The following is a 27,420-nucleotide window of genomic DNA, read 5'->3' on the forward strand; positions in this document are numbered from 1 at the left end:
ATAAACCACCGAAGTGCGGGGCACGCGGAGGGATGAACTTCCAATCGATCCCATCAGCTAAACAGACGGAATATATCGATGCTGTTCTGCTCGCTCAAAAAGAGCTATTTCAGCTCTGCAAGCTCGCTTTTTGCACCGACAAAGTTTGTAGCTTTGTCGCTCCAAATGGTACGCGAACTGCCTCTAAGGCTGACGAATCTCCTCAGCGCTGCGATGAAAGAATCCGTCGTGAGATCCTGGACCACTTCCAAATGATCAGCCTTCGTGGAAAGGCAGACAAAGACGGCGATATAGCACTTGTGGCGTGCCTTATTTCTGGCCTCTGCCTTTTGATAGAATGGCCCACAATAGTCCACTCCTTGTAGTGGTCAGTTTAAATAGAAAGTACAAATACCTATGCTCTTAATGTTCTATTTATAATTTCCATTGAGTGAAGCTTCTAAACATAAGACATTTTATGGTTTATATGCAGAAAGCTTCGCCTTGCAAGAGTGCATCGAGAAAAAACGCTCATATATGATAGATAAGCAACAAACAGTTAGAAAATCGTATTATTCCTATGTTATCGACCCGGCTTGAGTAATTCGGTGTCGGCAGCTCTGCACGAACTCTCAAAAGCTCGGCTGCGAGCCGAAAACTTCTTTAAGCGACAAAAGACAAATTCATTACCGTCGATCGAGTCATTGCGAACACAAGTGCGAACACAAGTTGTCCAAAATCCATTACATAAAGCAACCTCGTGTCACCCGGAATCTATTATTTAATACTCCAATCCGAATAAGATGATGTGAACACCATAACGGTTAAAAGGGATTAAAAACCAAAGATCTTTCCTACTCGGGAGTTGCCGTCTAAGGCCGTGTACTCGCCTGGCCCTTTGAGGGCCTGATACTTTCCGACGAGGGACTTTTAATTGGAAATAACTAAGCCAGGTTTTATTGGCTAGTGTGACCGCAGAGCCCAAGCTATCGGAGAGGCTTATTCTTCGCCCCGGATCCATGTCCGGATAAAAGGTCGTAAGCTGCACGGGGTCATGATTACCTAAACCGCCAGAGCAACCTCCCCAACAAGAAGAAATAGTGCTCCAATGACCCCATAATTGTGACCTGTACCACTCCTAATCGTCTTCATGGAACTCGGATGACAATCACGCTTCGCTAAAATCAGTTTTGGCCAACACATCGCCGCCTGTCAAAATGTGCCAATGTGGCTACGGGAGTGGCTTTAAAATCGAAGCCGTATGCGCAAGACAGTTGCTCCAAAACTTTTGCTGCTAGAGATGGACTGCTGTTCAAGATTTTTTTTCTTTTATAAATAATATTTAGATTGTTAGCCTTTACGTTAATTTTGAACTTAAATATAGTGTCGAGGATGGTACGTGAATAAGGGTATGAAAACAAAATAATGAAGTATATTTCTAGTTAAGATTAGGCCTTGTTTTACTTATAAATCTTTTTGATTCCCTAATATAGCACTCATCAACCACCGTCATCCTTGAGCTCAACGGTCACGCTTGGAAGTTGATATAAAAAGTAAAGAGTGAGTTACAGTAAGAATAATAAAAAAATGAATTGAACCCTCTAAATTATAGATATACTTGCGCCCCATTCTTAACTAAAGATACGGAAAGTGAAATCCTAATATCCTAAATACATACTATCGTACAACTATTTTGTTCATCTAAATTTTGGTAACTTATAAATATATAATTATATACTCTAAAAACAATATTGGAAAACTATGAGAATTACTATGAATTATTTTGACACTTATTTGAATTATTAAAACGTACACTTAATATTAAAATGATCGCCTAATTTCTTTATTTACTCGTCCCGAGTAGAGTATGTCCAGGTCAGTGTTAATATGAATTAAAACTATAACTTTTATAAGGGTCATATTAACATAGAATATGATAAAGGAAGGAAGGGTAAAGAAATGGGATAACTAACATTTAATTCCCAGTCTGAAGAACGAAACACCACTTGGCTATAGTCGTTAGCTTATTACAGTTATTTTATTTGCCAATCCCGCAACTTTTAATAGCCATAAATTTGCAGTCATACGTGTACCTAAAATATTATGCTAATGGGATCGATTGGCACATAGGAGAGTAGAAAGACCCCACGACTATCCGGCGAGCTAGTTTGAGCACAGCAAGAGGTACACTTCTCGAAATCCTGTCAATCGTCTGTGTCGTCCGAAATCAATAGCTTTTAACTATTTCCCCTACAACATCTTACTTTTTTTTGACACAGGGAAACCACCCACATTACATCCTGTGGTATGAAAAGCTGGATTGGGCTGCACTCTATTTGCTGGCAGGCTCCCAAGTAACAGGCTTCATTCGAAAACATCGGACGCATTTGTTGATAACGCTGGCGACGAACGCTGGCTCGGCCAGTACCTTTGCCGTAATGCGGCAAGCAGCGCCTGCTATCCTCCATGCAAATATTTATCATGATAATAAGCGATGATCGCCTTGGTGACTGGCTGATCCTTGGGCAACAGTATCGGATGCCTCGTATCGTAGTCCAAGTTTGCGTTCTGAAGCCTTCCACCCATGCGAAGTAACCCATCGGAGCCGAGTATAGGCCTAAGCGAAACCAGCTTGCTTTTCTGTGGAAACGGCTTGCCCTGGCTAAGAGATCCATACTCCTTCGCCAAGTTAACCTGTTGGGTGCTTCTCAAAAAAAGTACAGTTCCAGAGTTGCTCTCCTCCACCGAAAGACGACCTTTTAACGGCGCAGATTTGGCTCTGCAGTTTGAAATGAACCGATAAATGAATGCAAATGCGCGCTGCAACTTATCGAAAGAGTTGAGGACTTTGCAGTTTGATGAACTGTCTATGCAAACGGACCCACTTAGAGCCACAAATCGAAATCTATTGCTTCCTTGGCGTTTACGATAAGCTCAACCAATAAAAGCGCTGCGGAAAGTTATAATCTTGGAATTGTTAAGGCATTCAATGGAGCTACCCTTGACTTGGCACAGAGCAGATGGACTTTCGATTCTCCATTGGTCTCCGATCGCAAGTATAGACACGCTCCATAAGCTGACATGCTAGCATCGCAGAATCCATGCAACTCAACGGAAGCCGTTGGTTGCAGTACGAATGGTGGAAATTTTAAGTTCTGTACGACCGATAACTGTGAGGTCAACTCCCCCCATGACGAAAGAATGGGCTCTGGCAGTGCGTCATCCCAATCCACGTTCGCACTCCATAGCGATTGCAGAAAAATCTTAGATTTTGTGATAATTGGAGTTATTAAACCGAGTGGATCATAGAATTTGGCAATCATTGACAATGCAACCCGCTTAGTGGGTCGCTGATTGGTTGGCATTTGATAAAAATGAAATAGGAGTTGATCAGAAGATGGATCCCAGACTAGACCCTATGCCTTGGCGACATCCGATCCATCGTGAAATTTGATTAGCTGCTCCTTGTCGCATTCAGACTTCCCTTCCAGGGCTGCGGATTGGAAAATGGCCTCGCGACAGTAGTTCCTTCACCTGAAGACGAATTTCTCTCACCTCCTCAACTGAGTCCCCACCAGATATTAAATCATCCACATAGAAATCTCTACGAACAATTTTTGCTCCAATAGGAAATGATTCCTCCTCATCGTAAGAGAGCTGATGCATGGCCCATATAGCCAAGAAGGCAGCTGGCTTGGTTCCATAAGTCACCGTGTTTAATTTAAAAACACTGAACTCTTCCGTAGAGCTCTCTCTAAACGATGCACTGCAAAAAATCATCCGGGCTCAAAACACGCACGCAACGGTACATCCTGCAGATATCTCCACAAAGGGCATCTTTAAAAAATCGAAAGCGAAGCAGTATATTGAAGATTTTTTGTTGAATTGTTGGTCCTGCCAGAAGTAAGTCGTTCAGAGAGCTACCAGAAGTTGTTTTAGCAGATCCATCAAAAACAACACGAAGCTTCGTATTCGTGCTCTCCTGCTTATGTACGCAATAGTGGGGCAAAAAGAATTGTGTTTCTGACGTTTCCTTAGTTACAAGAGACATGCGACCTAGATCGATATACTCCCTCAAAAATGCTGAGTATTGAGCTTTCAGGGCTGGGTTTCTATCAAGTTTAGCTTCCAAACTCTTGAAACGACGACGAGCCAGGCAATAAGAATCACCTAGAGATTCGAATCCGGAAGTGGACAAGAGTCGAACAAGTCTAGTGCAATTTTCAGTGAAAAGTTGCTCACATCGCAAGTCTTCCGGCAGTAAAGATGGTTTAGGCAAAGTGAAGTCCTCAATTTCCCAAAATCGCTTTGCTATGGCGGCAAGTGTGTCATCGGAATGATCAGCTGGGTCCTTGATGCTGACTTGTAAAACCGATTTATGAGTTGGCATGTTCGATGATAACCCTCCAGAGACTATCCAACCAAGTTTGGTGTTCTGAAGAGTTGGCAACGCCCTATCCAAATGAATTTGTCCCATAGAAATTATTTTGAAAAACAACCCAGCGCCGAGTAAAAGGTCAATTCGTTGTGATTGATTGAAATGAGGATCAGCGAGCGAAATGTTTTGCGGTATCCTCCCTGATGTTGCATTTATATTGAAATGGAGCTGATATTCAGTAATACTGTGAGTCACAACCGCTGTGAATGCCGCACGATAGCTTGCATCCCGTGATTGCACAAGAATATCGACAGTCTTATCAGAGATCAAGGAAGATTCTCCTATCCCAGAAATCGAGGCTTGCGATCTTCTATGATTCAAGTTAAGTTGGCTAGCTAAGCGAGAGGTTATGAAGTTTAACTGGGAGGCCGAATCTAAAATTGCTCGGCAAGGCATAAATGCTCCAATTCTATTTCTAACGTAGATAATAGCAGTTGGAAGCAACACGTAGTCGATCGGCAAAATATTTAAGGTTTTGGGTGGAGGGCTTAGTAAATGATGATCAGGATGCGATGATGTATGCGAACATGATACTAATGCTGATGAAGTAGATGGATTGCATGATGGAGATCAAAATGGGGTGGATGTTGCGGATGGGCCATGGTTCATGTGTAATAATGAATGGTGCTTTATGCGACAATATTTGCAGTGACTTGCATTGCTGCAAACTATGCCCCATGCGCAAACAGTTGAGGCAAAGGAGCAACTTCTTTGCTTCTCTATATCGAAGATTCGGACTTGAATTTAAAAATCGAGAACACTTTGACAAACAATGATCCCGTGAACAAAATAAACATATCAAATGATTTGAGTTAGTAGCAGAAGAAATAAGTGTGTTTTGGTTATATTTGTGCAAGTTTTTTCCCATCTGCTGGCCTGGTGTTTGAGTTACCAAGGCTTGATCCAAGTTTTCCATCATCCTGCACCTCTTTTCCAAAAACGACTCCATAGCATCCCAGGTAGACAGCTCAGTGATTGACAAACCTCTTCCAATTTTTCCCGCGTCCTCTGATCCAGTTTCCGAGTGACGATGTGAATTAAAAGTCCATCCAAAATTTGTTGCGTATTGGCCAGGGTTCGAATTGCTTGCAAATGCGAATTCATGCAATCACTTAGCTTCCGAAGACCCTTCGAAGATCCCTTTTCGACACCCTTTAAACCGAATATTTCCTGTACGTGGTCCTGAAGTGAAAAACTTTATTATCAAATCGATTAACCAGCAAATTCATAGCCTTTTTATAAATAGCATTCGAGGGTTCAAGCGAGCGTATGGTTTCCAGAACCACGCCGCCCAAACTCGAACCCAAATATTGTAATTTTTCAATGTCGCTTAGCTCGTCATCATTTCCGATGACCGTAATGAAAGTCGCAAGGAAATCCGGCCACTCAGAGTAGGACCCATGAAAACGAGCAATTTTCAAATTTGGCAACCGAGGCTTCCTAGATCGAAAAGAAAGATCCGCATTATTAGTGATGTCAATAGATGTTGAACTTGCAGTGGTTGAAGCCCGCAATTGTGACTTTCGATGAGCAGACAAGCCTCGGCTTAGTTTCGCCTCCACATCCATGAAACCTCGGCAAATTCAATCCGATGGTCGCTCGAGACCTCTGCAAAATCCAGTTTCTTCAACGATCAGAAGCAGAATCAAACGCCTAGTCTTAGGAATTGATACATTCCATTCGGGCCAGCAAATCAGCTTTGTCAAACTGACTAACCGCATCAGCGTTCAAATAACATTTCACCGAGCTCATTTCCCGCAAAAAAGATTGGGCTTTGACTCGGTAGTAGTCAACGCCACTTGTGGACTCATTTTGAGCCCGAACCGAGTTTTTCGTATCAGACATTTTTCAATCACGAGAAAAAAAATGAAATAAAATGTCCGACCGCGTTAGAGGCACAACACAGCGTATACCTTTTACCGCGAAAATGTAGAGGTTAACAAGCGTCGACGAGATGCAACGGAACCTTTAACTTGGTTGTTATTGTTCTTGCCGATAAATTGCCTCCCTAGCAACAGCGGATATATGTAACTGGCAAACGAATGTATGTATGCCTATATGTACATATATACATATATATATATACATATATATATATACATATATATATATACATATATATATATAAATGCGATTCACTTTGCTAAGAATTATTTGCACAACACAGTTTCGGTATTTTTGCACTGCGCAAAATGTACAAAAAATCAAACGGCCGGCTATGCACTTTTATATGCACATATGTATGTATGTTCGTGTATTTTTGACCAAATGCACGATAACGACAGCGAAACTAAGCGTTGGTTTAAAATATATTAAACAATCGCGAGACCGAGATGCAGACTCTGATAAAAACTATATCACGTCGGGGTCACCAAATGTTTATGGGGAAGACAACAAATATGCCACCCTTATAGATATAATTAATATCGCACGAATAGGTTATATTAAAATGTATAGCGTTGATGGATAAAAATATATTAGTTAGAGAAGGATGTTAATATCTTAAATATGAAATACAAGTACCCATCTATGTTGCGGAGATTGGTGGAGTTGGCAAACCATCATTATTAAATATGAACAACTTATATTTCACCGGCGGGGAACTATCCAAAAGAGTAATACTGTGTTTAGTAAATTAAATAAGCACATTAAAGCTCATTACTCAATTAGTTAGAGAATGTCAAACAACTAGTCTTAGCAGGAATTTGGATGGAAAAATCAAAGTATTGAATTAATATATATATTTTTTATTATCCAAGTAGAAGAAATTTTCATTTATTATTTTGTTTTCTTTTTTGGTCAAGGGATAATATTTTATGAATATTTGCCATTACCTTGACCTTTGCGCTTGCGTCGAGGGACTTTAGCAGTCCCTTGTAACATAACTATTTGTGTTGTTGGTAACAGTTATAAATGGTTCGCAAATAAAAAATACTTTCCTTATTATATTTTTTATTACCTTTTTTATGAAGCCGTAATATTCCAAGAATTTTTTTTCCAATACCTTGACCTTTGCGCCTACGTCGAGGCATTTTAGCAATCCCTTACACCACCACCTGTGTTTATTGTAGGTACCCAACTTGACTCTTATGGTACGGTTAGCAATGGGTGCTTTGCTTCATGGGACTTAAATTATCGGTGACAAAGTGAAAGTCACAGACATTTTGGACAAAGAATACATTTGGTCATATAGGTGTGGGTATAGACATATTATATGGTGATAGAAAATGGGATAATCTCATTGTTTTTGTTTTTACAGTATTACGATTTACGATTTCAATTACTTTCCCAATTATAGTTAGTTTTAAATCGTTTTTTGGTTAATATATTTTGATCTTTCTAGACATTTTATTGTAGCTAATAACTATAGTTATGGGATGGAAGGCTAGCTATCGTAATTAAGGATACATTTATTAAATCTACATAAGACGAAAGAATATGAAAAATAGGAATGTTTCATTTTTACAATATACTAGTTAAAGTGTAGTATATACTAGTAGTTATATATTTTTAATATCTGTCATTATGAATAAAAATTGTTTATCAAAACAGCTTCTAAACAGCTTTTAGACAACTTGTGAACAACTAATTATACCCGTTACTCGTAGAGTAAAAGGGTATACTAGATTCGTCGGAAAGTATGTAACAGGCAGAAGGAAGCGTTTCCGACCCCATAAAGTATATATATTCTTGATCAGGATCACTAGCCGAGTCGATCTAGCCATGTCCGTCTGTCCGTCTGTCCGTCTGTCCGGATGAACGCTGAGATCTGGGAAACTATGGGAGCTAGGCTATTGAGATTTGGCGTGCAGATTCCTGAGCTTCCTACGCAGCGCAAGTTTGTTTCAGTAGACTGCCACGCCCACTCTAACGCCCACAAACCGCCCAAAACTGTGGCTCCTACAGTTTTGATGCTAGATAGAAAATTTTAACTGAAATGTAATGTTCTCATCAATACCTATCGATTGACCCAAAAAAAAGTTTGCCACGCCCACTTTAACGCCCACAAACCGCAAAACCCTGTGACGCCCACAATTTTCATGCTAGATAAAAAATTTTAACTAAAATGTATTGGTCTCGTCAATACCTATCGATTGATCCAAAAAAAAATTTGCCACGCCCACTCTAACGCCCATAACGCTTAAATCTGTATACCGCCGGTAGGTGGCGCATTTTAATCTCGCTTTGCTGCTTGCATATCTCCATATAGCTGAGTAACGGGTATCTGATAGTCGAGGTACTCGACTATAGCGTTCTCCCTTGTTTTTTAATTAGTTTTACAATCAGAGGATACATCTTTCCCCAACATAATCGGACATGTTCTTCTAAGATTTATATATCAATCTTCAGATATTTTGGTTGTGCGTTCTTTCTCACGTACATAGGAAACACATTGAAAATCAGAGTGTACGTTTTTATTTCACATCGAAAGTCGTCTAGCGATCAAGAATTTTTGATCATTTTTAACAAAAGACTATACCAGCTCGTAGAAGTTAATATCAACTACTAACCAGCTAATAACAGTAAACAGATACTAAAGAGTTAGTAACCATATCCATACATCTTGTAAACAGTTTGTATACATTTACTCAACATATAGAAACCAGATACTAAACATCTAGTTACCAGCTAATATCATCTAATAAAAACAAGTTGTATACATCTACTAATCATATAGAAACCAGATACTAAACAGCTGGTAACCAGCTAATAACATCTAGTAAGCAACTTGTATACATCTACTAAACATATAGAAACCAGATACTAAACAGCTATTAACCAGCTAATAACATCTAGTAAACAACTTGATACATCTACTAAACAGATAGTAACCAGCTAATAACAAGTAGTAGACATCTACTAAGCAGATAATAACCATCTAAAAATAGCTGATAACAGCTAACAACAGCTAGTAATCAAAGTCCAAGCAGCTCAACCGCCATCATGAATCACGAAACCAAGATGAGTATTGTAATTAAAGAGTTTATTAAGGCTATTCAAAATCTTAGACAATGATGCGTAAATCATACAATTAGTATACAAATAGAACAGAACTAGAAAAACTAGTTGGCAACAAAAACATATATTACCAGGTCCCAACACCTCTATCATAAACTTGAATCAGAAATTAAATTAAAAGACGCTCCTATGTTAGGTAAGGATGGCTTCGAAATATGTTATAATGTTAATATGGGATAGAACAAATAAGCATTCATTCATTCATAAAATAATCCAACATCTAAGAAACATTAAATTGAGAGAATTATTTTATATCTATCTATGAGAACCAAGCGAAAAGCTGCGTTTGGAACGAAGATTAATAACCGATATATTTCTTACAGAGGGATGAAGTCAGAAAATTAATTATATACAAATAATATATAATGTATAATTAATTATGAATTTAATAAAACATGTTTACAATAATAAAGTATATAAGAAAATATTAAATGATCTTACAAAATTTGTTTCTGACTGTAATTAAAACTACAGGTACAAATGAAGTGAAAGTATTTTATTCAATGAGGTCAATGGTCTTGAGATGTATGATCTTATCAGTCGTCCTGCAACTTGGGTCTTAGGCGTGTGACTTTGATGAGGGTCAGGTAGTGATAGTTCACTGCAAGTGTGTTTGGCTAACACATCTGAGAAACATAAACTTGTGTGCTTTGATAATTCTTAATAAGAGACTATAACAACTTATAACACTTATTAACAGTTAGTTACCATCTAAAACCATCTAAAACTACAGATTGTATACAGATAGTAACCATCCAAAACTAAGTACTGTACAGGTACTATACAAAAAGTAACCATCCAAAAACAGGAGTGAACAGAAAGTAACCATCAACACACTGCTAGGTACCAACTAAGTACAACGTGTCAAACGTGTCAAGTCCATGTTTGTATGACTACTACCCTAAAGATTTTATATCTCTGGATAATCTTCAATGTTAATATATATTTAATTCTGGATGGAGCACTGGAAACGAAATTTCTACGGGACCCCACTTCAACTTTTCTGTACCATTAAAAAATTTGTTGGGATTTGCTGAGGATTATAAAAAAGTTTTGTTAAAATGTAAACATGAAGTAGTGTTGATGCTAACTAAGATTCTTGGCGATGTGTTTAAACAAATCAGAAATCAACAAATCTTTTAAACTGGAAATGACGAATTTAACCTGGAAAATTCCCCATGTAATTCAACAAATCTTTTAAACTGGAAATGACGAATATAACCTGGAAAATTCCCCATGTACGATTGTCGGGTCACGCAGCCGGAGCAGCTAATTAACTTAATTCGATCTCACATATTAATTGCATCGCGAAAGGTAACTCTCTCTATCTAGGTTTCCCGTTTTTTGTGTACTTGCATTCTTGGGCCCAGCATTCGGCTGGCTGTCCCTCTGTAAAAGTAGTACGAATTCGGATCTCGACATTAAATGCACTCTCGTCTCGCCTGCTGTACTCTCTCTCGCTAATAAATTGTTAGCAAGCATAAAGCAACCTGAAATTCATATTTCAATTTAGCAATAACAAATAAAAAAGCTTATTAGTTCAACAACGATATTATAAAAAGTGGTGTTAACCTGCCAATCACATTCCGGAGTTGGTATTCATATGCTAACCCCACAACACAGCTGGAATGTGAAATTGTCGGCTAACCGCGAAAAACCAAGACTTGCCATAATTTGATTTACACTAAATGGAGAACTTATCACAAATAAGTTATCAAACTTGAAAGTTCACTTGAATTCTGAGTCATATCCATATAATAATCTGAATGTTGATTTTAGTAAGAATCAGTATGCTCACCTATATGAAATGTATACAAGATTTCAATCTAGTTATTGAAATCGTGAATCACAATCATGTTTGACCCCAAATGAATTTATATTGATAGCCCCTATTATTGTGGTTGATCTTTCAGATCGAAACGAATCAATGAAAACTGGTCCTATTGAAGTGAGAATTTCAATAAAACTGAAGACACCAAGTCATGAAAATACCCAAGCTTACTCTCCTCATACATGACCAATTAGTTGAATATAACCCATTAAACGGGCTAGTACAACGAGTTGTTTAACATTAGAAAAATGTTGAAAGATACTGTTTCGATTGATGTTCAAGGTTCCAATAGTTATATCCGTTACTCGTAGAGTAAAAGGGTACACTAGGCTCGCCGGAAAGTATGTAACAGGCAGAAGGAAGCGTTTCCGACCCCATAAAGTATATATATTCTTGATCAGGATCACTAGCCGAGTCGATCTAGCCATGTCTGTCTGTCCGTCTGTCCGTCTGTCTGTCCGTCCGGATGAACGCTGAGATCTCGGAAACTATAAGAGCTGGCTAATGAGACTTGGCGTGCAGATTCCTGAGCTTCTTACGCAGCGCAAGTTTGTTTCAGCAAAGTGCCACGCCCACTCTAACGCCCACAAACCGCCCAAACCTGTGACGCCCACAATTTTCATGCCAGATAAAAAATTTTAACTGAAATGTATTGGTCTCGTCAATACCTATCGATTGATCAAAAAAAAGTTTTCCACGCCCACTCTAACGCCCATAACGCTTAAATCTGTCTAACGCCGGTAGGTGGCGCATTTTAATCTCGCTTTGCTGCTATCATATCTCCATTTCCCTTTGGTCCCTTTAGCTGAGTAACGGGTATCTGATAGTCGCGGTACTCGACTATAGCGTTCTTCGTTGTTTTTAATAGAACCACCATATGATTTTACTTTGCTAACTACAAAATCTCGAAAGACTGCAATTTGGTTAACCAACACACATCACAAATTTTTTTACAAGCGGAAAAGAAATTATTTGTAAAGGTGTGGAAAAGAGACTATTTCTACAAACGTTTTTTGGGAGTCGTCAGCTCATTAATATCGAGAAAATGGGCTGCCCGGCATTAAACAGGTTTAAAGGAAACCGGTTTCCCTATTTTGAAACATACCTTAAGGGCGGGGTTTATGCTCTTAACAATGCATACATTATTTTGACTTTTTTAAAAGTAGCTCCAAAACAATAAAATAGTTGTTATACATAATTTTAAAGTTGAGACTAGATGTGTAAAGACCTACAAGAAAACAAATTTATCAAAATGAAATTTCATGAGGAAATTGACAAATTTATTGAGCAATTTAAAGGGCAGATAATTGGTCAGCATTTTCAATACCTTCTAGACACAAAAACTATGTTCATGAATCGAGGTGGACATGGTCTCAAAACTACGAATTATGGTGAACACTTTACAGTTTGTAATCCTGAATTGACGTCGAGAACGTGCGCCTGCCTCTTCTATGCAAATCCCAGGAATGAGGCCAGAAAATTAATTTCAATATATCATAAAACTTGTTCGCAATACCAAAATAAATGAATAAATGTTATTTTATGCTACAAAATAAACTTCTGACCTTTTATTTCGAGTTAAAATTACAGGTACGGAAAATGGAAAATATTTTCCTTGAGTGAGATATGTCGGCTACTTGCGAGTTTTTGCGCGGTCGTGATTTCAACCTCTATTATGGGACGTATTAGAGGTAGCAGTCACCGTGTGGTCGTTGGCGTGAGGCCCACGATCTTGTCGATGGGCGTGCGTCTTCAGACTTGTGCATGTGTCCCTTTTATTCCGGTCAGGTAGACAGGTGCGCATGTTCGGGTAGCTCTTGCTTGAATCGCTTTTATGACATGTTTATGAGCCGCTTGTGGAAAGGAGAGATCTTAGACAATTGACCAGTTAAACGTTCTGAAGCGGAAACAAAAATGTGTGTTTGAAAATATTCCACATCTGAGAATCATTAACTTGTGAGATTTAATTTATTGGGGTTCTTTTGATTTCTAAATTAGTTTTACAATAATAGAAAATATTATTCCCCATCGGACATGTCCCTCTAAGGCAATCATCTTTGAATACTTTGGGTGTGCGACCTTTCTCACGTGCACAGCAACACCTGTGATAATGGGCACATTTGCTTAGATGTAAAATTTCATCTTGTGCTTAAAAATATAAGGTTGATAAAAGTATATTTTACTTAACGTACTTTCATTGTAAAAAATAATTTGACTTCTTAAATTTTAATATCCATCTTGTTTTATATAAAATTTAAAATGTATATCACAATCAAAATGGGTATTATATTGCTGAATTTTTGAAAATTCAACATACAATTTCAGCAAAACAGTTATCTTTCGAACAGCTGTGAATAGTTGCTACAAGTTTTCGAAAGTAAAAAGTTGTTGCATTTTTTATTTTCATAAGTTAATAATTAAAATGAATAGTAGTGTATAAAAAAAGTTAGTTGATGATACTTAGCTGTTAACTGGCTTTTAAACGAAATAAGGTGACAACTCCAGCTTTAAGCAATTTAAAAACTTCAAGATTATTGTAATTTCTGAAAATGGAGTTAATATAGAAAAGTGAAGTGTGTAGTCGAGTTTTTTATCAGGCTCCGAGAAAAGTGTCGCTTCTTAAGACACCCCCACCATAAAAAACACAAACTTACGGCCAAACGTTGACGCTGTGCTCACTGACCGCAGAAAACACGGAGGATCCGCAGTGGACCAGCGTACCTCACGAGAATCAGCATTTAGTTTTGCAGAAAGCTGATCTCGGTTTTCACTCATTTTTTCGGCGAAAGTTGTGGAAAACCGGGAAAAGGCAGGAAAGCGCGGATGAGTTGAACCGGCGTGGGAAGACTTAAACAAGACTAGAGGTGGTAACCATCAGCTGGTCGCAGCCGCAGTGAGTTGCCTAACACTCAACGAGAACGTTGAACATATCGTGTAGCGGCCACCACGGAAGGGCGCTAGGTACCTTTTTTATTAAAATAGAGCATACTGCTAGGCGGGTAAATAAAAGGTGTTATTAGTCATGTCGACTTCGGATGAAAAAGATAACGACTTGTCACCGGTGCAGGAATTACAAAAGCGGAAGCTGGAGAATATGTCCCAAAACATTGCTAGTGAAACATCCTTGATGGATCTGACATCAGCTATGTCGAAGCTGCTCGACATAAAGTTAAAAAATCTGCCAACTAAATCGGACGTCGAAGGGCTTAAACAAGAGCTGAAAATCGATATTGGGACTATTTCTCTGCAGGTCAAACAGCTTACCGACGACAATGCGCCGCTCAAAGAAGAGGTTATAAGCCTTCGCTTACATAGAGAGCTGATAAGCGAACCATAAATATGTTTCTAGAACAACAAAAGAAAAAAAATTTAGTTTGATAAGGTTTGCAGGTGGAAAAAAACTTCAAATTGGCTGTCAAAACTCTGATTGAAGAGAAACTACAATTAAATGGTTCAAGGGTTTCCGATGTGCGAAAGCTTAATGAGCGGGCGGCAAAATGATGGTTCTAGTGGAATGTGAATCCCAAGGAGAAGCGGAGAATATTTTGAAGAATGGCCATAAATTGCGTGGAAGTCAGGTGTTCCTTGACAAGGATTTGACATTGGAAAAACGGGCGAATAAAATGGCTCTTCTAGAGCTAAAAAAGTTTCTTCTGGCCATTCGCAGGGAAACAAAAGTAAAAGTCCAAAACGACAGTATTAACATAGACGGAAATTGCATTTTGGTAAGGCACAGCTGCAACCGCGGGATGTATTTAATTCGCTGGAAGGGCAATGTTGGTCAACTCTCTACAGCTACATCAACTCTAAAGTACCGAAACAATATTTTAACGGAAAGCTTTCAAACACTTCATATTATAAATCCAACACGTAACTCAGCTCACCTAGTTGTTTAATTGATTGGTAGAACCATCTGATATCTGGGGAAGACCCGGGAAGTCAGGTGTAGTACACTGTGCAGTTTTGACACTGGGAAAGCAGAGATCGACAGACGGTTAAAATAACCAAGTCGATATATTTAATTTCCTTTTTTAATTTTAATATAAAATTTGTGAATCTTTTTAATTGTACACTTGAAATGCCGTTTGTTCAATGTTTTTTATAAATAAAGAATACTACTACTACTACTACTAGAAAAGATGATAAACAGTTGACAAAAATTAAACAAGTCAGCAATTAAAAAGCTGCAATATTAATATGTGAGCGGTGGGTAAAGTAAGAGGTATTAATTAGGTAAATAGCAATTAAACACACAATTGCATAATAAATTATTATTATTTTTATCAAGAGTCGTTTTAAACGCATAATTTTAATTCACTGTTCATTACTTTTTAAGCACACGTTTTTTTGTATTTTGATGTGTAGCTTGTGTGAGGAGTTGAATAACTCCCCACAAATAGAAGCAGCAGCAGATGGCCGGCCGCTTACCAGATACGCGGCGAATTCGCGTAGTAACGGCGCGGCGGGGAGAACGAGAGAGTTTGGAGACCAAGGGTGGAGATCGAGAGAGTTTGGAGACCAACGAAGGAGAGCGAGAGAGTTTGGAGACCAATGAAGGAGAGCGAGAGAGATTGGAGACCAAGGATGGACAACGAGAGAGTTTGGAGACCAATGAAGGAGAGCGAGAGAGATTGGAGACCAAGGATGGAGATCGAGAGAGAATGGAGACTTCGCGGGCAGAGCAAGAGTGCCGTATGCGGAAGGGGATAACGGAACTCCACTGGACTTTGGACTCTCCCGTGAACTTTGGACCGGGAGAGGAAGTGCCACATCGCGGCAGTGGAGCGGCACACGGGCGTGCCACAAGCGGCACGGGAATCAGCGGAACGGCAGCAGTAGGCGGAACATCTATTGGAAGCGGTACATAAAGGACAAGTGGGTCATCCAGGAGGCACGAACTTTGGACCCAGAGTGGAGAGATCCAGCGGGCCGTGCGAAAAAGGGAAATAACGGTGCTTGGAGGCCCTATATAAGGCCGCAGAGCGCTGGCAGCTGGATCAGTCGATCAAGAGGAGTCAAGCCTTCAAGATCAGTCAAAGTACCAAGTGAGCAATCAGTCAAGCAAGTAATCTACGAGGGAGCTACAACCAAGCGAGTCGTCGGAAGCAGCGCCGTGGGAAGCATAGAAGGAGCAAGATCGCCACGTCGAGACGTTCGGGATTAGGGCATCAGGAATCTCCGAATTGAGACACAGGTGGCTGAGTTCTGAAAGGCATCACGCGGCTAAGTCAAGGCGTTTGTTTTCTAACTTTGTCACGACCACACCCTGGCGAGTCGCCCGGCGGGTCTGTCAGAGACAAGCAAAAGAGTCCTACGACGAAGAGCCGTCAGTTTGGGGAGAAAAGTTGTCTGCGACCCAGCGTACCTTGCCCGACCAAGCAGGACCTGGCGTGACGGACGAGCGGTAGATCGATTTGTGGTTTCGAAAGGCGTCAGCCTGGAGAGCCCTGCGATTACCGGCGAAGTTCCCGAGCAGCGACCGCCCAGCTCCCCGAGCGCCAGAACAACGAGATACCGGCCAGAAGACAGCGCAGAGGACATCGACAGCGACGCCAGCAGACATTGCCGGCAGCCACGTTACCATCGCCGCGCGGAGCTCATTGGGGAGCGCAGGAGCGTCGCGGACGTCACGCATTAGGGTGAAGCCGGGTGGAACGTTCGTCTGCGCTAGGCGTAAAGCGAAGTGAACCGCTAGACAGCCTCCGGGCGGCAGCCTTGACTGTCAGCGCGAACTGAGCAAGAACCTAGCGGGACCGTCCGGGACAGAGCAAGGGACAGTATTGCCTCGAAAGGCGTCAGCCTGGAGAGCAAGGCTTGTTCACCCTAGTCTGAGAACGGTGACGCTTCCCTAAGCCCACAAGGCCGAATTCTCTGCGGATCTAAGGCGCAACAAGCGACCCCGAGGCAACGCGTCGGCAAGCAAGCAGAGGCGGCCACTACGAGCGTCCCGAGACCCAGGATCCAGAGGAGGACGAGTCAACGCGTCGAGAAGCCAGAAGGAGGAGCACCAGCAGCCGGCGGAACCAGAACCAGGAGATACAGAAACCAGCATAGCCACACACCCGCTGTACCAATACCACGAGAATAAATCCCACTGTTACCAGTTGAACACTTTGTTTTCTCACTGATCTACGGGCAATCACGTCATATAAATTTGGTGGGACGAACACACAATCTTCTGAGCTAGCCACACGAATCTCGTAGCGAGCAGACATACAAAAATCAGTTCGTTACATCTGGCGCCCAACGTGATTGTCCCAACAGTGAGAACAGCACAGTAAAAATGGGAAAGAAGTGGATTTACCGCCTCAAGAAGGGAGACTTCGCCCATGTCGCACAGAGGCTCAACGTCGCCCTGGAGGGCAGGCTAGACGACATGAGGAAGGCACTATCGGAATACTACTCCGAAACAGAGAACGATCCACAACTCGTCGACATCTGGGCCGAGCTAGAGGCGACATACTACGACAGAGCCGGCCCAAGCATTACGTTAACGAACGCTGAAGGGGACAACCTGGTGGCAAGCCTGAGCGTTGACAACATACAGAAAGAGGCCCACAGGAGAGAATCAAGCCAAGAAAAGAAGGCAGCAGCGCTGATCCCGAGACCAAGCCAGTCGGACTATGCAAAGGTCGCTAAGCAGGTCCGCGAATGGTCGATCAGGTTCGACGGGGCGGAAAAACCATTCGAGTTCCTGGAGCAGGTAGAATGGTCCGCCAACACGTACGGTTTGGAGCTTGATATGATCCCTCGAGCGATGCCGGAGTTACTAAAAGGAAGGGCCTTGAAATGGTTCATCGCCAACAATAAGCAATGGAGAACATGGGCAGAATTCATTGAAAGCTTCCACACATATTTCCTGCCAAGAGACTTCTTCACCAGGCTGGCGGACCAGGTCCGGCAAAGGAAGCAAGGCTTCAGCGAGTCGTTCAAGGACTACATGATCGACATGCAGACGATGGTGAGGCCACTTAACTATTCTACGAAAGAGACGTTAAGGGTCATTAAAGAGAACTGCACCCCGAGCCTACGAATGTTCTTAAGAGCATACAAAGTGTCGGACCTGGACACGCTAATGATCCTAGCCGATGAGTACGAAGAACTTGAAAAGGAACGGGAAGTCTTCGCACAGGAGAACAAGTTCTCAAAGACAAAGTCGGCGTCACCAACACAGGTGACGTGCAGGAGATGTGAGGAGGAAGATAACCAGGACACACGAGGAAACGACCAATGGTCACCACCACACCAAGCCAGACGACAGCAGGCAACAGACGCACCACGCGGAGGCCATTGGGCACCACCCCCACAGCAACAGAGACAGCCAAACAATACCTTGTGGAGGCCACCAAGCAACACACAGAGGCCACAAGATGCCACCCATATCACAGACCCGCAGGAGGCCTGTCGGAAATGCGGTGGGAACGGACACTGGGCTAGAGGATGTCGTAACCAGCGGCTGCTGTTTTGCTGGATATGCGGCAAGGTGGGTGTTAGAAGCGTCGATTGCTGCCAACGATCGGGAAATGGCCAGCGATCTCAGCCGCAGAGAGGCGAGCGGGGATCGCACAATGCCACCTCTCCAAACTAACGGGCGAGCTAATCGAGGAGGAGCAGCAGTTGTCCGCAGCTGTGATGATTGGTGGGAAAAGCTACAAAGCCACAATCGACACCGGAGCAACGGCAAGCTTCGTTAGCGAAGAATTGGCGGACAATATTGCTGCTGTAGGAAAGATTACAAGGACGAGACGGCAAGTTAGGTTGGCAGATGGAAGGTGCGGCGGAATTAATGCGCAGCTCGAGGTGGAGGTCAAATTCGGCAACAAACAAGTGACCATGGGCCTGTTGATTTTACCCGGGGTAGTGGATCTATTAGTGTTGGGATGGAACTTCCTGAAACAAGTCGGAACCGAGATAAGGTGTGCTGGACACGAAATAATAATACCAGCCAGGAACCGACACAATGGATGGCTCGAGGAAAAGCTATCAGTAGCAGTCGTTCAACAAGTAAACGAGTTGGACGATACTACAGCGTTCCTTGAAACAGAGCTGGCAGACTTCAGCACAATGTCGGGAACATCGAATATGGCAGAACACCAGATCAAAATGAAAGACGACAAGCCAATCAAGCAGAGATACTACCCAAAGAACCCAAAAATTCAAGGGGAAATCAACGCAAAGGTGGACGAGCTTCTCCAAATGGGGTTCATAGAGCATTCAAAGAGCCCATACAGCTCCCCCATCGTGATGGTGAAAAAGAAGACAGGCAAGTGGAGACTGTGTGTCGACTTCAGGCAGATCAACGCGAAGTCAGTGAAGGATGCCTACCCAATGCCCCGCATAAACTACATCCTAGATCAACTAAGAGAAGCGCGGTACATCAGCAGTTTGGACCTGAAGGATGGATACTGGCAGATCCCACTAGAAGAAAGTAGCAGGCAATATACAGCATTTACGGTACCAGGCAAAGGTCTGTTTCAGTGGAGGGTAATGCCGTTCGGACTTCACTCGGCGTCGGCAACGTTTCAGCGAGTCTTGGACCAAGTAATTGGCCCCGAGATGTCACCTCACGCATTCGCTTACCAGGATGACATAATAGTGATCGGTCGCACGCTGGAAGAACACAAAAGAAACCTGAAGGAAGTGTTCCGGCGTTTAAAGGAGGCAAATCTGAGGCTGAATCCAGAAAAATGCCAATTCTTCAAAAAGGAGCTGCTGTACCTGGGTCATCGAGTGACTAGCGAGGGAATAGGAACAGATCCAGAAAAAGTAGCCGCCATCGCCGAACTAGAACCGCCATCGACTGTCAAAGAGCTCCGGCAATACCTAGGAGTAGCGTCGTGGTACCGCCGGTTTGTACCAGATTTTTCCAGAATCGTCAAACCCCTGAACGACCTGCTGCGCAAAGGCAGTAAGTGGGAGTGGACACCAGAGCACCAGATGGCGTTTGAGGAGGTTAAGGCAAGACTCGTGGCAGATCCAGTGCTAGCATGCCCGGACTTCAGTAGAACTTTCATCCTGCAAACAGACGCCAGCGACTACGGCATCGGAGCGATACTGACCCAGGACACCGAAAAGGGCGAAAGAGTAATCTCCTACTCAAGCCGAACACTGAACGGCGCGGAGAAGAACTACTCGACAACGGAGAAGGAGTGCTTGGCGATCGTCTGGGCGATCCGGAAGCTCAGGCCATATCTGGAAGGTTACCACTTTAAGGTAGTAACCGACCACATGGCCCTGAAGTGGCTCAACAGCATCGAAAGCCCTTCAGGAAGGATCGCCAGATGGGCCCTGGAGCTACAACAGTACGACTTTGAGATAGCGTACAGAAAGGGCCAGCTAAACGTGGTGGCCGACGCATTATCAAGACAACCACTACCAGAGACGCTACGAGGAGTAAAAGAGGCATCTGCAACAATAACCTCAGGAGAGTGCAGCTGGATCAAGGACATGGGCGAAAAGATAAGGACCCAACCGCTGAAGTACCCGGACTATGTTATGGATGGTGAGACACTGTACAGAAACATACCCCACCGAGCAGGCAGTGAAGACGTCGCGTCATGGAAGATGTGCGTCCCGAAGTCACTACGAGAAACAGTGTTGAGGGAAAACCACGACGCACCGTCCGCGGGACACGTAGGAAGCCGAAGGACAATTGCACGGTTGGCAGCCCGATACTACTGGCCAGGCATGCATAGAGACGCCCGAGCCCACGTACGAAAATGCGAGATTTGCACGCGGTTTAAGCCCAATCAGATGCAGGCGGCCGGGAAGATGTTGACCCAAGTGCCGGAGGAACCATGGGCCACGGTATGTGCAGACTTCGTTGGACCCCTACCAAGATCTAAGCACGGGAACCAAATGCTGCTGGTCATGATAGACAGGTTTTCGAAATGGACGGAACTGGTGCCCCTACGCAGTGCGACAGCAGAGTCGCTCAAGAAGGCGTTTAGGGAGCGCATAATCGCAAGGTACGGGGTCCCGAAGGTGGTCATAACGGACAACGGAGTGCAGTTTACAAGCCGTATCTTCAAGAGTTTTCTGGCCGAGATGGGTATCAGACAACAGTTCACTGCACCATACACACCACAAGAAAATCCGACCGAACGAGCGAACAGAACGGTCAAGACCATGATTGCGCAGTTCGCAGGGCAGGACCAGAGAAACTGGGACGAGAAGTGGCCGGAGATTATGCTAGCAGTGAACACGAGCACATCGGAATCCACTGGCCATACACCGGCGTTTCTTACCCAGGGAAGGGAACCACGTCTACCCAGCAGCCTATATGATAAGGAAACCCTAGGCACTGGACGAGCTACGGAGACCCCTGAGGAAAATGCCAACAAACTAAAGGAGGTATTCGAGATCGTGCGGCGAAATATGGAAAAGGCGTCCCAGGACCAAGCCAGACACTACAATCTGAGAAGGAGGCAATGGTCACCAGCGGTGGGCGACATAGTGTGGGCCAAGGAACATCACCTGTCCAAAGCGGCCGAAGGATTCGCTGCAAAACTAGCCCCGAGGTACGATGGCCCTTACCAAGTTGTAGATTTCGTCTCTCCAGTGATCTGCAAAATTCGCCACACACAGTCGAAGAAAGAAAAGACAGTTCACGTTGGCGAGCTCAAGCAACAAGTAAACGAGCAGACAGCAGAAACATCAGATGTCTAACAACGGGTACGAGGCGGCAGGATTAGGCGTCAGGCCGAAGCGAGAGTCATCCATACGCCCCACGGAAAGGACAATCAGGATAGAACAAGGACATGGATAAGGATCACACGTTGATCCAGACTGCGAGGCCACAGGATTAGGCGTCAGGCCGAAGCGAGAGTCATCCACACGCCACGCAGAAAGGTCAACCATAAGGGTAGGGCACAAGGACGTGGATAGGGATGGATGGTGATCCCGACCGCAAGGCAACAGGATTCAGCGTCGGGCAGTTGCCAGAGTCATCCGCGATAACGCCAGGCGGAAGGGACACTTACAAAACGGCACAAGGATACGGGTAACGTAGAAGAGAGTATGCGCGGAAGGAGACAAGCAACACAAGACGCGCAGTCCAGACATACACCGCAGCATCCGGAGATTCTATACGGAATGCGCCGGACGAGCTCGTCTAGTTGTTACCCGAGGAAAAGGGGAGGACGGTGCAGAATCAGATCTACACCGTAGCCAGCTGGTCACAAAAAAAAAAAAGGAAACACGCACCACACCAACAGTTGACTAAAAAAACAAGAAAAGGAACGGGGCATGCACCAGCAACCTGAAATTTAAAGGGGGCTTAATGCAGGAAGCAGAAAGACATCATAAATACTTACCGGCTGTCCTGGTTGCGAAGCGAATGCGAAGTCCTCTCCGCAACCGCTCTCAAAAGCTGCCAATGTGGAGTCAGATGCTGCCAACAGAGGACGAGTGAAGGGCGAGAGAGGACGAAAGGATGAGATGAAAAGGAGTGAAGGAAATGCAAAAGAAACTGACCTATGAATTTCATAGTATGAAAGTTGCAAAATCACCACGAGCCAGGGAAGGGGGCGCCTCGATAGGCGATCGATTGGCACTGGACGATAGTGCGATCGATGGGCACACGACAATGGAAATATCGGCCAAGGTGGACATATCGCAAACGAGCAGGTGGCAACGCCGCACCGTCGGTATCGATATGCGAATAAATATCGATCACGCACGAATGGTGTGACCGGGCGGAGGAAACATGGAAAGGAGTGAGACGCAGCAATGAGCAGCGAGCTGGGGATCGATAGCCCAGGAGTATCGATGTCCCTGTGGGAACAATAAATAGAAATATCGGCGCGGGAGATTTAAAGTTGCTACGAGGAGGATGACCCCCGCTGTAGAAACTCAAGGGAGTTAAGAGCGTCGAGGGAGCATCGAGGGAGCAACGAGGGAGCGCCGCGGGAATCACAAGGACTCAAAGGCTAGGATAAGCAAGGAAACGCCGTAGAGTAGGAACCAGTCTTAAATGTTTCCCGAAGTAAGGGGGGAATGTGAGGAGTTGAATAACTCCCCACAAATAGAAGCAGCAGCAGATGGCCGGCCGCTTACCAGATACGCGGCGAATTCGCGTAGTAACGGCGCGGCGGGGAGAACGAGAGAGTTTGGAGACCAAGGGTGGAGATCGAGAGAGTTTGGAGACCAACGAAGGAGAGCGAGAGAGTTTGGAGACCAATGAAGGAGAGCGAGAGAGATTGGAGACCAAGGATGGACAGCGAGAGAGTTTGGAGACCAATGAAGGAGAGCGAGAGAGATTGGAGACCAAGGATGGAGATCGAGAGAGAATGGAGACTTCGCGGGCAGAGCAAGAGTGCCGTATGCGGAAGGGGATAACGGAACTCCACTGGACTTTGGACTCTCCCGTGATCTTTGGACCGGGAGAGGAAGTGCCACATCGCGGCAGTGGAGCGGCACACGGGCGTGCCACAAGCGGCACGGGAATCAGCGGAACGGCAGCAGTAGGCGGAACATCTATTGGAAGCGGTACATAAAGGACAAGTGGGTCATCCAGGAGGCACGAACTTTGGACCCAGAGTGGAGAGATCCAGCGGGCCGTGCGAAAAAGGGAAATAACGGTGCTTGGAGGCCCTATATAAGGCCGCAGAGCGCTGGCAGCTGGATCAGTCGATCAAGAGGAGTCAAGCCTTCAAGATCAGTCAAAGTACCAAGTGAGCAATCAGTCAAGCAAGTAATCTACGAGGGAGCTACAACCAAGCGAGTCGTCGGAAGCAGCGCCGTGGGAAGCATAGAAGGAGCAAGATCGCCACGTCGAGACGTTCGGGATTAGGGCATCAGGAATCTCCGAATTGAGACACAGGTGGCTGAGTTCTGAAAGGCATCACGCGGCTAAGTCAAGGCGTTTGTTTTCTAACTTTGTCACGACCACACCCTGGCGAGTCGCCCGGCGGGTCTGTCAGAGACAAGCAAAAGAGTCCTACGACGAAGAGCCGTCAGTTTGGGGAGGAAAGTTGTCTGCGACCCAGCGTACCTTGCCCGACCAAGCAGGACCTGGCGTGACGGACGAGCGGTAGATCGATTTGTGGTTTCGAAAGGCGTCAGCCTGGAGAGCCCTGCGATTACCGGCGAAGTTCCCGAGCAGCGACCGCCCAGCTCCCCGAGCGCCAGAACAACGAGATACCGGCCAGAAGACAGCGCAGAGGACATCGACAGCGACGCCAGCAGACATTGCCGGCAGCCACGTTACCATCGCCGCGCGGAGCTCATTGGGGAGCGCAGGAGCGTCGCGGACGTCACGCATTAGGGTGAAGCCGGGTGGAACGTTCGTCTGCGCTAGGCGTAAAGCGAAGTGAACCGCTAGACAGCCTCCGGGCGGCAGCCTTGACTGTCAGCGCGAACTGAGCAAGAACCTAGCGGGACCGTCCGGGACAGAGCAAGGGACAGTATTGCCTCGAAAGGCGTTAGCCTGGAGAGCAAGGCTTGTTCACCCTAGTCTGAGAACGGTGACGCTTCCCTAAGCCCACAAGGCCGAATTCTCTGCGGGTCTAAGGCGCAACAAGCGACCCCGAGGCAACGCGTCGGCAAGCAAGCAGAGGCGGCCACTACGAGCGTCCCGAGACCCAGGATCCAGAGGAGGACGAGTCAACGCGTCGAGAAGCCAGAAGGAGGAGCACCAGCAGCCGGCGGAACCAGAACCAGGAGATACAGAAACCAGCATAGCCACACACCCGCTGTACCAATACCACGAGAATAAATCCCACTGTTACCAGTTGAACACTTTGTTTTCTCACTGATCTACGGGCAATCACGTCATATAAATTTGGTGGGACGAACACACAATCTTCTGAGCTAGCCGCACGAATCTCGTAGCGAGCAGACATACAAAAATCAGTTCGTTACACTTGATGTAGGTCGAGTTACTAGTTTATCGATGTCCAGGCAAAAAAATATTATTTATAATGGCCTTAAAATAAGTTTAGGTTGAGTTTCAGTTTACTTTAGGGCACTTAATGTCAGGACTAAAATAACAACGGCTCCAAAAGAATCGATTTCGCCTAAAACTCAAGCTTTCAACGGTTATTCATTTAAATACCCTTCCAGAGGGAGTCAGAAGTATTAAACGCAGTGAAGGAGACGTTTCCGGCACCATAATGTTTATATATTCTTGATCAGCATCACTAGACGAGTTGATCTAGCCATGTCCGTCGTCCGTCCGTGTGTCTGTCCGTTCCTACGCAAACTTGTCTCTTTTTCTATCCATATCCTCCCATACGAAGGATCGGAAAAATATTGCAAAAAAAATAGTATATCTAAGAATAGAAAGCTAAATCATATATATAGGAAATTTTCAGAGATTTGAGTTTCAGTGTGAACGGTCTTTATTGTATGTATATAAAAACAAGGAAGAACGCTATAGTCGAGTACCTCGACTATCAGATACCCGTTACTCAGCTAAATGGAGATATGCAAGCAGCAAAGCGAGATTAAAATGCGCCACCTACAGGCGGTATACAGATTTAAGCGTTATGGGCGTTAGAGTGGGCGTGGCAAATTTTTTTTTGGATTAATCGATAGGTATTGACGATACCAATACATTTCAGTTAAAATTTTTTATCTAGCATGAAAATTGTGGGCGTCACAGGTTTTTCGGTTTGTGGGCGTTAAAGTGGGCGTGGCAAACTTTTTTTTGGGTCAATCGATAGGTATTGATGAGAACAATACATTTCAGTTAAAATTTTTTTATTCTAGCATCAAAACTGGGCGGTTTGTGGGCGTTGGAGTGGGCGTGGCACATTGCTGAAACAAACTAGCCTAGCTCCCATAGTTTCCGAGATCTCAGCGTTCATCCGGACGGACAGACAGACGGTCAGACGGACATGGCTAGATCGACTCGGCTAGTGATCCTGATCAAGACTATATATACTTTGTGGGGTCGGAAACGCTTCCTTCTGCCTGTTACATACTTTCCGACGAATCTAGTATACCCTTTTACTCTACGAGTGGCGGGTATAAATATAAAACTTATGTTATAGTCCCTTCCCAGAGAGTCCATCCGTTCGAAACGGTTTTTGACAAATGTGAAACACCCGTATCTATCTTCCATCCGATAACAGCTGATCTGGCTAAACGAACCAAGCCAGTTGCTTCTGCGCCATCCATTTTCATTTGTTCCCTGTCATCATTATTTACGTTTTCGTAGCGAATGTTTTAATTTCTACTGTCAAGAAGAAGAGCTCAGAGCTGCACCGTACAAACAATGTCTTACTATCGCATAAAAGAATCCGTAAAATTTGAATGGGGAACTAACTGGGAAATTTTTGGAACGGCAAAACTTTATGGACCATCCGTTCAACGGATGGTAGATGGTGGATTGGTCTCTTTGGTAAGATTATTCTCCGATATTTCGGTAAGATCGTCGATAAAAGGATTTCGTACTGTTTCAGTCTGAGTCTGCATAGGGAAGAAGCAGTGAAGGTGTTCTACCGTTTCCTCTTCTTATTCATCCCTGCAGCTTCTACAGAAGCCATTTTTGGGGCTTTTAGCCTGCCGGCATGTGTGCCAACGAGCCAGTGGCCTCTAAGAGCTCGAACTAGCATGCCACACTCTGTGCGGCTGAATTTGAGTACTTCCGAGGTTTTTTATTGTTTATCACAGGCCATGTCTGGTGAGAGATGACACTGTGGTGCGTTTTGCCAATGGGTGTTGGCTAGTTTGTTAAAATAGTTTTTTATATTTAGCTTGCAAGTTGCCATGGGCATGCCGACATTCTCCTTTCCTGGGAGGAGACGCATGATGGTGTCCTGCCTGACTAACTCGTTCGCTATGCAGCTGCCTACAATATCCCGGTGACACGGAACACATATTTGGCTGATAGTAAACTGATTAGCCACCTCGTGGAGAGATCTGCGACAGTCTGCTATTGTATGATACGGGAGCTGGTGCTTGTCGAGTAGATCGATTTAGTAGCCGCTTGGCTGTCACTATATATATTTAGCTGTCCTCTTTGGTGGCTTGTGTTTCCTAAACACTTAAACAGGTAAGTTAACCTCCGCTTGGAAGTCGCAACAGTGGTCCGGGAGCCTGAATGACTTCTTGATATTTAATTGTTCGGGCATATTACGTGGGTATATTAGTGCCCGAGTCCTGACAGGGACTAGGCCGAGGGAGAGGCGTCCGATGTTCAGGCACC

The sequence above is a fragment of the Drosophila suzukii genome, assembly GCF_043229965.1.
Source record: "Drosophila suzukii chromosome 2 unlocalized genomic scaffold, CBGP_Dsuzu_IsoJpt1.0 scf_2c, whole genome shotgun sequence".
Taxonomy (NCBI): domain Eukaryota; kingdom Metazoa; phylum Arthropoda; class Insecta; order Diptera; family Drosophilidae; genus Drosophila; species Drosophila suzukii.